Source organism: Arvicola amphibius, chromosome 10, assembly GCF_903992535.2.
Source record: "Arvicola amphibius chromosome 10, mArvAmp1.2, whole genome shotgun sequence".
NCBI classification, from domain to species: Eukaryota; Metazoa; Chordata; class Mammalia; order Rodentia; family Cricetidae; genus Arvicola; species Arvicola amphibius.
The window spans coordinates 74,250,709-74,265,837 of record NC_052056.1 but is presented as its reverse complement, the minus strand read 5'-3'; the positions used below and the strand labels follow the sequence as shown (position 1 = coordinate 74,265,837).

At 38.6% G+C, this 15,129-nt stretch overlaps 1 pseudogene; it reads left to right on the top strand.

Moving 5' to 3' along the window:
• Positions 1–1,246: 1,246 nt before the first annotated feature.
• Positions 1,247–2,185, top strand: LOC119824298 (annotated as a pseudogene).
• The last annotated feature ends 12,944 nt before the right edge of the window (positions 2,186–15,129 follow it).

Sequence of the window (15,129 nt, the reverse complement as noted above, 5' to 3'; positions counted from 1 at the left end):
TTGAGAAATGCCCTATTTTGTTTCTGTACAAAAACGGAAAAAGGTCATCCTCCCCTTCCCTAAAGTGGTACTGGGGATTAATTCCAGCCTGTTGTGACTGCGATTTACCCTCAGAGCCAACAAACTGTTACATTTAAAATTCTGGTTTAAAACTTTAATCTTCAATTCCTGATACCGATGTAGTTTTATTTGGAAAGATAAAATTTATCTTCCCATTCTGTCCCCCACATCTCTATTAGTTTATCTTGGCGGTGATGTACAGATATCTGAAAATCCATGTTCTTCAATGATATTATTTAGGAGAGTGTTGTAAGTGATATATTTAAAGTTGGCTGTTCTTATACTGTCTTCTGTTAACGTTGATGAGTTGTGCAGTAGATTTGATCATTGCATTTTTTTGTCTTTGAAATGTATATTTTGTCCTTGTAGATTCTTTATTTTTCATGCGCGACTTTATGGTTGGCTTTTAAAGGTAGGAATCAATGAAAATTTAAGGAAAGCAGTCTTACCTACTGATCTAAGTGCATTAGGTTGAGAATATTTGGGTTCATGCTTATTTTTAAAGAAGTCATGTTTGTTTGAGTGCGAAAAGTATGCGTTGTAGGTAAAGAAGTAGCAAATACAGATGAAATAAAAGCAAATGAAAGAAAATAAACTGAAAAGAAAGAGAAATACAAGCGACAGTAAAGCATCTGTGACGCTCCTGCCTGGAACAGCGCTGGAGGCCACGGCAAGGGGAACCCTGAGGCTTGAGACCATCTGGGGTTACTTAGCAAGACTAGACTTTGTTCTTCCAAGAACAGAAACAAAAGAGAATATATAAAAATGATGGGCCATAGTCTCATTACCTACAGGCAAAAACATTTCATTTACATTTTGAAGACAATAAAGAGGCCTTGAATGGAGGAGTGTGCTGCTTAATTAAGTCTTACAGCAGGTTGGAGACAGAGCCTGAAGGAACAGCCACCATCACCAAAATCCCAAGAATCCATAAATGAGACCATGCCTACCAAGGATCTAATTGAAATCTGTATTACTCATTGGTCAACGTTTTGAAATCTGGTATTAATAAAATGTCAAAATAGCATACATGGTTAAAATAAAATACAAAGGTTTGTTGATTGTTTGAGGTGGAAGTAAAAGAAAGCCTGCTAAATCATTGGGCAAATTGGGAAATCATTTTAAATAAACAGATCACGTCATTACACAGCAAAAAAAAAAAAAAAAGATAAAACAATACGTTTCCATGGAGAAATGGAATCAGAGCTCAAGTGACTTCATTTTGTTAGGACTGCTTCCACAAAACCAAACAGGTCTTCTGCTTTTGCTGTTCATTATCTTTGTGTTCTCCCTGGCTTTGTTTGGCAACTCAACAATGATTTACCTCATTCGTGTGAATCCCAGGCTCCATTCCCCTATGTACTTTCTTCTCAGTCAGCTCTCTTTCATGGACCTGATGTATATTTCTACCACTGTTTCCAAGATGGCATATAATTTCCTCTCCGGCCAGAAAAGCATTACCTTACTGGGATGTGGAGTACAATCATTCTTTTTCATGACAATGTCATATTCTGAGGGCTTGCTCCTGGCTTCCATGGCCTATGACCATTTTATGGCCATCTGTCACCCCCTTCATTATCCCACTTGAATGAGCAAAATGATGTGTCTGAAGATGATAATAGGGTCCTGAACACTTGGCTCAATCAACTCTTTAGCACATACGGTCTATGCCCTTCATATTCCTTACTACCATTCTAGGTCCATTAACCATTTCTTCTGTGATGTCCCAGCCATGTTGCCCCTGGCCTGTATGGACACTTGGGTTTATGAGTACATGATATTTGTGAGCACCTTCGTGTTTCTCCTGTTTCCTTTCCTTGGCATCCCAGCTTCCTATGGAATGATCATTTTTGCTGTTTTTCATATGCGCTCAAAAGAGGGAAAGAAAAAGGCCTTCACCACATGTTCAACTCACTTAACTGTGGTGACATTTTATTATGCACCTTTTACCTACACTTATCTTCAACCTAGCAGTATCCGGTCAACAAGAGAAGAAAAGATTCTTGCTGTCTTCTACACTATTTTCACTCCCATGCTTAACCCCATCATCTACAGCCTGAGGAATAAGGAGGTGCTGGGGGCCATGACAAGAGTTTTTGGGACATTCTCTTCTACAAACACTTGATTATTTCTTCTCTACTTATTTTTCAGTTTCCCTGGAGAATATCATAGAGGAAGGTTGTCTTTAGAAAATGTAATGTGGGTAACACACATCATAAAATTTCTGGTGATTCATTACTTGTTAAGATTAAATAATATATTCATTATTATATACTAGTACAATTCCTACATGGTTATTTAATTTGTAACATTATAACCAATAATAAAATCACTAAATATTAACAACAATTTACAATGCTATTAATACCTGATGTGTATGCATTGAAAGTGCATAAATACTTCTATAAATATGATACTATTTATACCAATTTGACAAATTGGTTCTAAAACACTGGCATATAATTATTTATTTATTCATATATTATGCTTTCATTATTCAAAATCTTTTGTGTGTTACATATTTACAACCTATTGCATTTTTTACTATATACATTTTAAGGGATAATACCCACGTGGGAAATAGAAATTATGAAATGCTATAAAACATTAAAACTAATCACCAGAAAGTACTTTACCCCAGGTATAATTGTTCTCTAAAAGGGATAGTAGTTATTAAATGCTGTTTGATTAGGAAGAATGGAGAACTATTATATGATAGGTGGTCAAATTTCAAAATAATCTGTATGCTATTATAATGTGCCTAAATTTGAAGAAAACAAAGTCAGAGATTTTTAAGAGCTGTGTACACCCACACTTATTCCATTTCTGTTCTTCTTAACTAAAATAGTTCCTGGTGTGCTATGCCATAGTGAGATAAATACAGTTAAACATAATGTCTCATATCTCAGAGAAGAGTAAGCTGAAGGTATTCATCCAATGAAGGTAAAAACTTAAAGTGATATATTGGCTTATTCCCCTATTTCCATCATTATTCAATGAATATATGTATGACATATTATATTATACCTCACAAGTAAATGCAACTATCTTTCAATTAAAACATATTTATAATATAGGTAAGATATTTTAGAATGTATCTGTAACAGGCTGAATATTGGTGGGAATTGAAGCAATAAAAATGGTAGCATGGGGCTGGGACTGGGTAGTGAATGCAACCAGGCAGGTGGGAGTTCATTTGTTTCAATAGCCTGCCTGCAGCAAGGTAGGTCATTTGTCTGTGAACTCCCTGGTGAACAAGGAGACCTGATTCTCTACAAGAAGGTCCATCATTGGGGTGAGTGAGTGCCTGAACTGCGGCAGCTGCCCGGAGACAGAGAACAGACATTCCTCAACCCCCTATACTTCCTGGTTTTCCTGCAGTGGCTACTCTCCCTTGCTACTGCCTCTCTCTTCCTATCCCATCCCAGCTTGCACCCAGAAAAGCCCTCCCTTCTTCCTACCCTCTTCAGGGCCATAAAAGCCCCCAGCTCAGCCTGTTTGAGCACTGGGACTGGGTAGTGAGTGCAACCAGGCTTGTGGGCTGGAGTTCATTGTTTCAATGGCCTGCCTGTAGCAAGTTAGGCCATTTGTGAGCTCCCTGGCCAGCAAGGAGAATTGAATCTGATAAAGAAGATCCATAGGGGATTAGTCAGAGGAAGAGATGGGCTGGGGCTAATGCAAGAATTCCTCCAACAATTTGAAAAACAACATGAAAGCACCAGAACCCAGCGAACTTACAACAGGAGGACTTGAACACCTTAATCAAGAAGAAGTAGAAAAAAATTGACTTTATGAAAGTGATAGAGTCCCTTAAACAGGAGGTGAAAAACTCCCTTAAAGAAATGGATGAGAAGAATAACAAAAAGATTAAAGAATTGAGAAAATCAGTAAATGATATCCTAGGAAACCAAGGAAAAACAATCAAACAGATAATGGAAACAGTGCAAGATTTGAAAACTGAAATAGAAGCAAGGAAAAAAATACAAACCAAGGGCCGGCTGAATATGAAAAATCTAGGTAAATGAATAGAGACTACAGAAACAAGCATAACCAACAGAATACAAGAGAAAGAAGAAAGAATCTCAGATTCTGAAGACACCATAGAAAAAATAAATACACTGATCAAAGAAAACAGCAAATTCAACAAATTCTCATCTCAAAACATTCAGGAAATCTGGGACACAATAAAAAGACCAAACCTAAAAATGATAGGGGTAGAAGAAGAAGAATTACAGCTAAATGGTCCAGAAAATATATTTAATAAAATTATAGAAGAAAACTTTCCCACCCTAAAGAAAGATATTCTTATGAAGGTTCAAGAAGCATACAAAACACTGAATAGACTGGATCAAAAAAAAAAAAACCATCTCCTCAAAATATTATAATCAAAACACAAAACATACAGAATAAAGAAAGACTATTAAGAGCTGCAAAATAAAAAGGTCAAGTAACTTATAAAGGTACACCTATCAGACTTACACCCAACTTCTCTATGGAAACCATGAAAACCAGAAGGTCCTGGATAGATGTACTGCAGAAACCAAGAGACCATGGATGCAAGCCCAGAATACTATACCCAGCCAAGCTTTCATTCACTATCAATGGAGAAAACAAAATATTCCAGGATAAAAACAAATTTAAAAAATACATAGCCACAAATCCAACCTTATAGAAAGTAATAGAAGTAAAATCACAAACCAAGGAGTCCAACAACACCCACAATAACTCAGACATCTAACGACCCTTCACCAGCACATCTCAAAGAAGGGATACACACAATCTCTACAACCAAAAAAAAAAAAAAAATGATTACCGGAGTTAACAATCACTGGTCATTAATATCACTTAATATCAATGGACTCAATTCACCTATAAAAAGGCACAGGCTAAGAAACTGGATATGAAAACAGAATCCAACATTCTGCTGTTTACAAGAAACACACCTCAACCACAAAACAGACACATACTCAGAGTAAAGGGTTGGGAAAAGGTTTATCAAGCAAATGGACCTAAGAAACAAGTGGGTGTGGCAATACTAATTTCTAACAAAGTTGACTGCAAACTAAAATCAATCAGAAGAGATGGAAAGGGACATTTTATACTCATAACAGGAAAAATTCATCAGAATGAAGTCTCAATCCTGATTATCTATGCCCCTAATATAAAAGCACCCACTTATGTAAAAGAAACACTTCTAGAACTCAAGGCAGCCATCAAACCACACAAACTAATAGTAGGAGACTTCAATACTCCTCTCTCATCAAAGGACAGGTCAATCAGTCAAAAACCTAAAAGAGAGATAAGAGAATTAATGGAGGTTATGAATCAAATGGACTTAACAGACATCTATAGAACATTCCACCCAAATAGGAAAGAATATAGCTTCTTCTCTGCAGCTCATGGAACCTTCTTGAAAATTGACCACATACTCAGTAACAAAGCAAACTTCCACAGTTTACAAAAATTTACAAAAAAAAATAGTAAGCACCTGTGTCTTATCAGATCACAATGGAATAAAGTTAAAATTTAACAATAATTCTACCCCAAAAGCCTAAAAACTCTTGGAAATTGAACAGTCAACTACAAAACCACCCCTGGGTCAAGGAAGAAATAAAGAAAGAAATTAAAATCTTCCTTGGATTCAACAAAAATAAAGACCCATCATACCCAAATATATGGGACACTATGAAAGCAGGGCTAAGAGGAAAGTTCATAGCATTAAGTGTGCACACTAAAAAAAAAAAAAAAAAAAAAAGAGAAAGCTCACATTAGATACTTAACAGCACAGCTGAAAGTTCTAGAAAAAAAAGAAGCAGACTCACCCAAGAGAAGTAGAAGATTGGAAATAATCAAACTGAGGGCTGAAATCAACAAAATAGAAACAGAAAACAATCCAAAGAATCAATGAAACAAAGAGCTGATTCTTTGAGAAAGTCAACAAGATTGACAAACCTTTATCCAAATTAATCAAAAGGCAGAGAGAAAACATGCAAATTAACAAGATCAGAAATGAAAATGGGGACATAACAACAGACACTGAGGAAATTCAGAGAATCATTAGATCTTACTACAAAGGCTTATATGCCACAAAGTTGGAAAATGTAAAAGAAATGGATTTGTTTCTAGATAAGTACCATTTACCAAAATTAAATCAAGACCAGGTGAACAATTTAAACAGACCTATAAGTCATGAGGAAATAGAAACTGTCATAAAAAACCTCCCAACCAAAAAAGCCCAGGACCTGATGGATTTAATGCAGAATTTTATCAGAACTTTCAAGAAGAGCTGATACCTATTCTCCTTAATGTGTTTCAAATAATAGAAAGAGAAGAGTCATTTCCAAACTCTTTTTATGAAGCTACAGTCACCCTGATACCAAAACCACACAAAGACTTAACCAAGAAAGAGAATTAGAGACCAACCTCACTCATGAACATCGATGCAAAAATTCTCAATAAAATTCTGACAAATGGAATCCAAAGAATACATTAAAAAAAAATCATCCATTATGATCAAGTAGGCTTCATCCCAGAGATGCAGGGTTGGTTCAACATATGAAAATCTATCAATGTAATCCAACATATAAATAAACTGAAGGAAAAAACCATATGATCATTTCATTAGATGCAGAAAAAGCATTTGACGAAGTTCAACACCCGTTTATGATAAAGGTTTTGGAGAGGGTAGGGATACAAGGATCATACCTAAATATAATAAAAGCAATATATAGTAAGCCAACAGTAATATAAAATTAAATGGAGGGAAACTCAAAGCCATTCCACTAAAATCAGGAACAAGACAAGGCAGTCGACTCTCACCATATCTCTTCAACATAGTTCTTGAAGTTCTAGCAATAGCAATAAGACGACACCAAGAAATCAAAGAGATTTGAATCGGAAAGAAAGAAGTCAAACTTTCATTATTTGCAGATGACATGATAGTGTTAATAACCGACCCCAAAAACTCTACCAAAGAACTCCTACAGCTGATAAATAACTTTAGTGAAGTTGCAGGTTACAAGACCAACTCAAAAAAATCAGTAGCCCTCCTATACAAAAAAGACAGAGAAGCAGAGAGGGAATTCAGAGAAACTTCACCTTTTACAATAGCCACAAAGAGCATAAAATATGTTGGGGTTACTCTAACCAAGGAAGTGAAAGATCTATTTGACAAGAACTTTAAGTCTTTGAAGAAAGAAATTGAAGAGGACACCAGAAAATGGAAAGACCTCCCATGCTCTTGGATGGGTAGGATCAACATAGTAAAAATGGCAATTCTACCAAAGGCAATCTATAAATTCAATGCAATCCCCATTAAAATCGCAACAAAATTCTTCACAGACCTTGAGAGAACAATAATCAACTTTATATGGAAAAACAAAAAACCCAGGATAGCCAAAACAATCCTGTACAATAAAGGAACTTCTGGAGGCATTACCATCCCTGACCTCAAACTCTATTACAGAGCTACAGTAATGAAAACAGCTTGGTATTGGCATAAAAACAGAGAAGTCGACCAGTGGAATCGAATAGAAGACCCAGATCTTAACCCACAAACCTATGAACACCTGATTTTTTGACAAAGGAGCTAAAAGTATACAATGGAAGAAGGAAAGCATCTTCAACAAATGGTGCTGGCATAACTGGATGTCAACCTGTAGAAGAATGAAAATAAATCCTTATCTATCACCATGCACAAAACTCAAGTCCAGATGGATTAAAGATCTCAATATCAATCTGAACACTCTGAACCTGATAGAAAAGAAAGTGGGAAAGAGTCTACAACATTTAGGCACAGGAGATCATTTCCTACGTATAACCCCAGTAGCACAGACAATAAGGGCAACATTGAATAAATGGGACCTCCTGAAACTGAGATGTTTCTGTAAAGCAAAGGACACTGTCAATAAGACAAAAAGGCAACCTACTGATTGGGAGAAGATCTTCTCCAACCCCACAACAGACAAAGGTCTGATCTCCAAAATATATAAAGAACTCAAGAAACTAGACATTAAAATGCTAATTAACCCAATTAAAAAATGGGGTACTGATCTGAACAGAGAATTATCAACTGAAGAATTTCAAGTGTCCAAAGGACACTTAAGGTCATGCTCAACCTCCTTAACAGTCAGGGATATGCAAATCAAAACAACTTTGAGATACCATCTTACACCTGTCAAAATCAAAACACCAATGATAGCATTTGCTGGAGAGGATGTGTAGTTAGGGGAACACTCATCCATTGCTGGTGGGAATGCAAACTTGTCAACCACTTTGGAAATCAGTGTGGTGGTTTCTCAGGAAATTCAGGAACAACCTACCCCAGGATCCAGCAATATCACTCCTGGGAATATACCCAAGAGATGCCCTATCATACTACAAAAGCATTTGTTCAACTATGTTCATAGCAGCATTATTTGTAATAGCCAGATTCTGAAAACAACCTAGATGCCCCTCAATGGAAGAATGGATAAAGAAAGTGGAATATATATGCATTATAGTACTACTCAGTGGTAAAAAACAATGACATCTTGAACTTTGCATGCAAATGGATGGAAATAGAAAACACCATTCTGAGTGAGGTAACCCAGACCCAAAAAGATTAATATGGTATGTACTCACTCATAAGTGGATTCTAGCCATAGAATTGAGGCTATATCCTAGAGAAGCTGGATAGGAAGGTGAACCCAAAGAAAAACATCAAGTTGTCCTCCTGCATATTAGAAGTAGACAAGATTGCCAGGCAAAAATTGAGAGCTTGGGGGTGGGGGTAGGATGGGAGTAAGGGGAGATGGGGAGGGAAAAAATGAGAAGGGGAGGATGGGGAGAGCTTGGGGGAATGGGACAGTTGAGATGGAGGAAGAGTGAATATGGAATCAGGGAAGTATATATCTTAATTAAGGGAGTCATTTGAAGATAGACAAGAGATTGGACTCTAGAGGGGTTCCCATGTGTACAAGGAGATGTCACCAGCATGCTCCTTGAGCAGCTGAGGAGAAGGAGCCTGAACTGGCCCTTTACTATAGCCATACTGATGATTATCTTGCAAATCACCATAGAGCCTTCATCTGGCGATGGATGGAGATAGAGACAGAGACCCACATTGGAGCACTGGACTGAGCTCCCAAGGTCCAAATGAGGGCCAGAAGGAGAGAGAACATGAGCAAGAAATGCAGGACCATGAGGGGTGCGCCCATTCACCGCGACAATGGGACTCATGTAATGGGAGCTCACCAAGGCCAACTGGAATGGGACTGATGGAGCATGAGATCAAATTGGACTCTCTAAACATGGCTGACAAGGAGGGCTGACTGATAAGCCAAGGACAATGGCACTGGGTTTTGATTCTACTGTATGTACTGGCTTTGTGAGAACCTAGTCTGTTTGGATCCTTACCTTTCCAGACCTGGATGGATGGGGGAATAACTTGGACTTTCCACAGGGCAGGAAACCCTGACTGCTCCTTGGACTGGAGAGGGAGGGGGAATAGGTGGGTATAGTGGATGGGAAATGGGAGGAGGTGAGGAGATAAAAATTTGTAAAATTATATAATTTAATTTAAAAAATGAAAAAAAAATGATAGCATGGAATTGATGATTTAGAGAATTCTCATTGTTTCTTTTATTTGTTCCATGATCCTTTGGACTATAGTTTACATATGTAGGCCATCCCACCCTTCTTCCCAGCTCCATCAAACATCCATGGCCTCTTCTTCATAATTATAAATATCAACCAAGTGTTGCTCATATGTACATGTGTTTCAGATTGACAAATTATGCCTGGATAACTAATGCATGGTTTATTACTGGAGAAAACTGATTCTCCCTCTCTCAATAGCCATTGCTTCTCTCCAGTCCTTTAGGTCATTATGTGGCCTTGTGAAATTTCATACAACAATGTTACTATTTCAATTAATTTGGTCAATATATATATTTACATATATATGTTATCTTTAGGCAATCATATTTTTGAGATTTCATGGATTTATCTTTACTCCTCTGTCTAGAAGTTGCTATTTACAGCACTTCTCCTGTTATTTTTGTCTTTATGCCCATATTTCCACAATGTTTCTGAGTCTTGGGTGTAGGTGGTATGTTGTAGATGTCTCATTTGCAGGTGGGAACCACAGGGTCACTTATTATCTTTATTCTCACCAATTGTGTATTTATGTAGTTGCTTACATTTGCTACTTAAAAGTTTTTTATTTATTAATATTATATTAATTTTTGTAAGACTATAATAGAATTAAATTATTTTCCATTCCCTTTCCTCTCACACAACTCTCACATTCACCCCCTACCTTGCTATATTTCAAATTCTGGCCTATTTTTGACAATTTTTATTTGTGTGTGTGTGTGTGTGTGTGTGTGTGTGTGTGTGTGTGTGTGTGTGTGTTTGTATGTATAATAAAAAAGGGGAGTTCATCCTCCCGTCTTTGGGGCCACAAAATCCCACAGCTCAGCCTGTTTGGGCGCCGGGGTCCTGGAATTGAGTGCACCCAGGCCGGTGGGAGGCCCCTCCTTCATTAGCCTGCCCCCAGCAAGGCAGGCCCTTTGTCAGTGAGCCACTTGGCCTGCAAGGAGACCTGATAGTCTGCGAGAGGATCCATCATTCATTGGGGTGAGTGAGGAGTGAGTGCCTGAACCGGGCAGCTGCCCTGAGAGGGACCACCGACATTCCGCAACTCTCCCCCACACCCTCACACTTCCTGCTCTTCCTGCAGGGGTTATTCTCCCCGGATACTGCCTCTCTCTTCCTGTCCCTTCCCAGCTTGCACCCAGAACCCCCTACCCCGCCTCATCCTCCCGTCGTTGGGGCCACAAAATCCCACAGCTCAGCCTGTTTGGGCGCCAGGGTCCTGGAATTGAGGGCACCCAGGCCGGTGGGAGGTCCCCTCCTTCATTAGCCTGCCCCCAGCAAGGCAGGCCCTTTGTCAGCTAGCTGCTTGGCCTGCAAGGAGACCTGACAGTCTGCCAGAGGATCCATCATTCATTGGGGTGAGTGAATTGAATTCATTGGGGGGAATTGAACTTCTAAAAGAAGACCCAAAGGGGATTATTCAGAGGAAGAAATGGGCAGGCGCCAATGCAAGAATTCCTCCAACAATTTGAAAAACAACATGAAAGCACCAGAACCCAACAAAGTTATAACAGGAGGACTTGAACACACTAAACAAGAAGAAGTAGAAAAAATTGACTTTATGAAAGTAATAGAGTCCCTTAAACAGGAGGTGAAAAACTCCCTTAAGGAAATGGACGAGAAGAATAACAAAAAGTTTGAAGAATTGAGTAAAACTGTAAATGATATCCTAGGAAACCAAGAAAAAACAATCAAACAGATATGGGAAACAGTGCAAGACTTGAAAACTGAAATGGAGGCAAGGAAGAAAACACAACCCAAGGGCCAGCCGGATATGGAAAATCTATGTAAACGAACAGAGACTACAGAAACAAGCATAACCAACAGAATACAAGAGATAGAAGAAAGAATCTCAGATTCTGAAGATACCATAGAGAAAATAAACGCACTGATCAAAGAAAACAGCAAATCCAACAAATTCTCATCACAAAACATTCAGGAAATCTGGGACACAATAAAAAGACCAAACCTAAGAATAATAGGCATAGAAGAAGGAGAAGAATTACAGCTCAAAGGCCCAGAAAATATATTTAATAACATTATAGAAGAAAACTTCCCAAACCTAAAGAAAGATATTCCTATTAAAGTTCAAGAAGCTTACAGAACACCAAATAGACTGGATCAAAAAAAAAAAATCCCCCCGCCATATTATAATCAAAACACAAAACATACAGAATAAAGAACGAATATTAAGAGCTGCAAAGGAAAAAGGTCAAGTAACATATAAAGGGAAACCTATCAAACTAACACCAGACTTCTCTATGGAAACCATGAAAGCCAGAAGGTCCTGGATAGATGTTTTGCAGAAACTAAGAGACCATGGATACAAGCCTAGATTACTATACCCAGCCAAGCTTTCATTCACTATTAATGGAGAAAACAAAATATTCCAGGATAAAAACAAATTTAAACAATACATAGCCACAAATTCAGCCTTACAGAAAGTAATAGAAGGAAATTCACAATCAAAGGAGTCCAACATTGCCCAAAATAAGTCAGACATCTAGTGACCCTTCACCAGCACATCTCAAAGAAAGGAAACACACAATCTCTACTACCAAATAAAAAATGACAACCGGAGTTAACATCCACTGGTCATTAGTATCACTCAATATCAATGGACTCAATTCACCTATAAAAAGGCACCGGCTAAGAGACTGGATACAAAAACAGGATCCAACATTCTGCTGTTTACAAGAAACACACCTCAACCACAAAGACAGACATCTACTCAGAGTAAAGGGTTGGGAAAAGGTCTATCAAGCAAATGGACCTAAGAAACAAGCGGGTGTGGCCATACTAATATCTAACAAAGTTGACTTCAAACTAAAGTCAATCAGAAGAGATGGAAAGGGACACTTTATACTCATTACAGGAAAAATCTATCAGAATAAAGACTCAATCCTGAATATCTATGCCCCTAATACAAAAGCACCCACTTACATAAAAGAAACATTACTAGAACTCAAGGCAGCCATCAAACCAAACACACTGATAGTGGGAGACTTCAACACTCCTCTTTCACCAATGGGCAGGTCAATTCGACAGAAACCTAACAGAGAATTAAGAGACTTAATAGAGGGAATGAACCAAATGGACTTAACAGACATCTATAGAACATTCCACCCAAACAGGAAAGAATATACCTTCTCTGCGGCTCATGGAACCTTTTCGAAAATTGACCACATACTCGGTAACAAAGCAAACTTCCACAGTTACAAAAACATATTAGTAACCACCTGCATCTTATCGGATCACCATGGATTAAAATTAGAATTCAACAACAATGCTACCCCCAGAAACCCTACAAACTCATGGAAACTGAACAGTCAACTACTGAACCACAGCTGGGTCAAGGAAGAAATAAAGAAAGAAATGAAAGTCTTTCTTGAATTTAATGAAAATAAAGACACAACATACTCAAACTTATGGGACACTATGAAAGCAGTGCTAAGAGGAAAATTCATAGCACTAAGTGCCCACTTAAAAAAAAACGGAGAAAGCACACATTGGAGACTTAACAGCACACCTGAAAGCTTTAGAAAATAAAGAAGCAGACTCACCTAGGAGGAGTAGAAGACTGGAAATTATCAAACTGAGGGCAGAAATCAACAAAATAGAAACACAGAAAACAATCCAAAGAATCAATGAAACAAGAAGCTGGTTCTTGGAGAAAATCAACAAGATTGACAAACCCCTAGCCAAACTAATCAAACAGCAGAGAGAGAACACACAAATTAATAAGATCAGAAATGAAAAAGGGGACATAACCACAGACACAGGAACTTCAGAGAATCATTAGATCTTACTACAAAAGCCTGTATGCCACAAAATTGGAAAATGTAAAAGAAATGGACACTTTTTTAGATAAGTACCATATACCAAAGTTAAACCAGGACCAGGTAAATGCTCTAAATAGTCCTGTTAGTCGCGAAGAATTAGAAACTGTTATCAGAAAACTCCCTACCAAAAAGAGCCCAGGACCTGATGGGTTCAGTGTAGAATTCTACCAGAACTTCCAAGAAGACCTAATACCTATACTCCTTAAGGTGTTTTATAATATAGAAACAGAACAGTCATTGCCAAATTCCATTTATGTAGCTACAATTACCCTGATACCTAAACCACACAAAGACTCAACCAAGAAAGAGAATTACAGGCCAATCTCACTTATGAACATCGATGCAAAAATTCTCAACCTACCCCAGGACCCAGCAATCCCACTCTTGGGAATTTACCCAAGAAATGCCCAATTATATTACAAAAGCATTTGTTCAACTATGTTTATAGCAGCATTATTTGTAATAGCCAGAACCTGGAAACAACCTAGATGCCCTTCAGTGGAAGAATGGATGAAGAAAGTGTGGAATATATACATATTAGAGTACTACTCGGCGGTAAAAACAATGACATCTTGAATTTTGCATGCAAATGGATGAAAATAGAAAACACCATCCTGAGCGAGGTAACCCAGGCCCAAAAAGATGAACATGGGATGTACTCACTCATAATTGTTTTCTAGCCATAAATAAAGGACATTGAGCCAATAATTCATAAAAAATCCTAGAGAAGCTATATAAGAAGGTGAACCCAAAAAAAAACATATAGTTATCCTCCTGGAAATTGGAAGTAGACAAGATTGCCGGACAAAAAATGGGAATATGGGGTTGGGGGGGATGGAGGGATGGGGGGATGGGGAGAGAAAAGTGTGAAGTGGAGGATGGGAAGAGCTTGGGGGAATAGGATGGTTGGGATATAGTAAGGGTGGATATGGGAACAAGGAATTATATATCTTAGTTAGGGGAGCCATTCTAGGGTTGGCAGAGACTTGACTCTAGAGGGGTTCCCAGGTGTCCAGGAAGACGCCCCCAGCTAGTTCCTTGGGCAGCTGAGGAGAGGGTGCCAGAAATGTCCAGATCCTATTGTCATACTCATGAGTATCTTGCGTATCACCATAGAACCTTTACCTGGCATTGGATGGAGAAAATGACAGAGCCCCACATGGGAGCACCGGACTGAGCTCTCAAGGTCCTGATGAGGAGAAAAAGGAGGGAGATCATGAGCAAGGAAGCCAGGACCGTGAGGAGTGTTTTTACCCATTGAGAAGTTGGGACAGATCTAACGGGAGACCACCAAGTCCAGTCGGAATGGGACTGATGGAACAGGGGACAAAACCGGACTCTCTGAATGTGGCTGACGGTGGAGGTGGACTGAGAAACCAAGGACAATGGCAATGAACATGGACTCTACAGCATGGACGGGCTCACTGTGAGCCTTGTCAGTTTGGTTGCTCACCTTCCTGGACTTGGGGGGAGCTGGGAGGACCTTGGACTAAACATGGTGAAGGGAACCCTGATGGCTCTTTGTCTTTGGAGAGGAGTGGAGTGGGGGTGTAGGTGGAGGGGAGGGGAGGGAAGGGGGAGGAGAAGG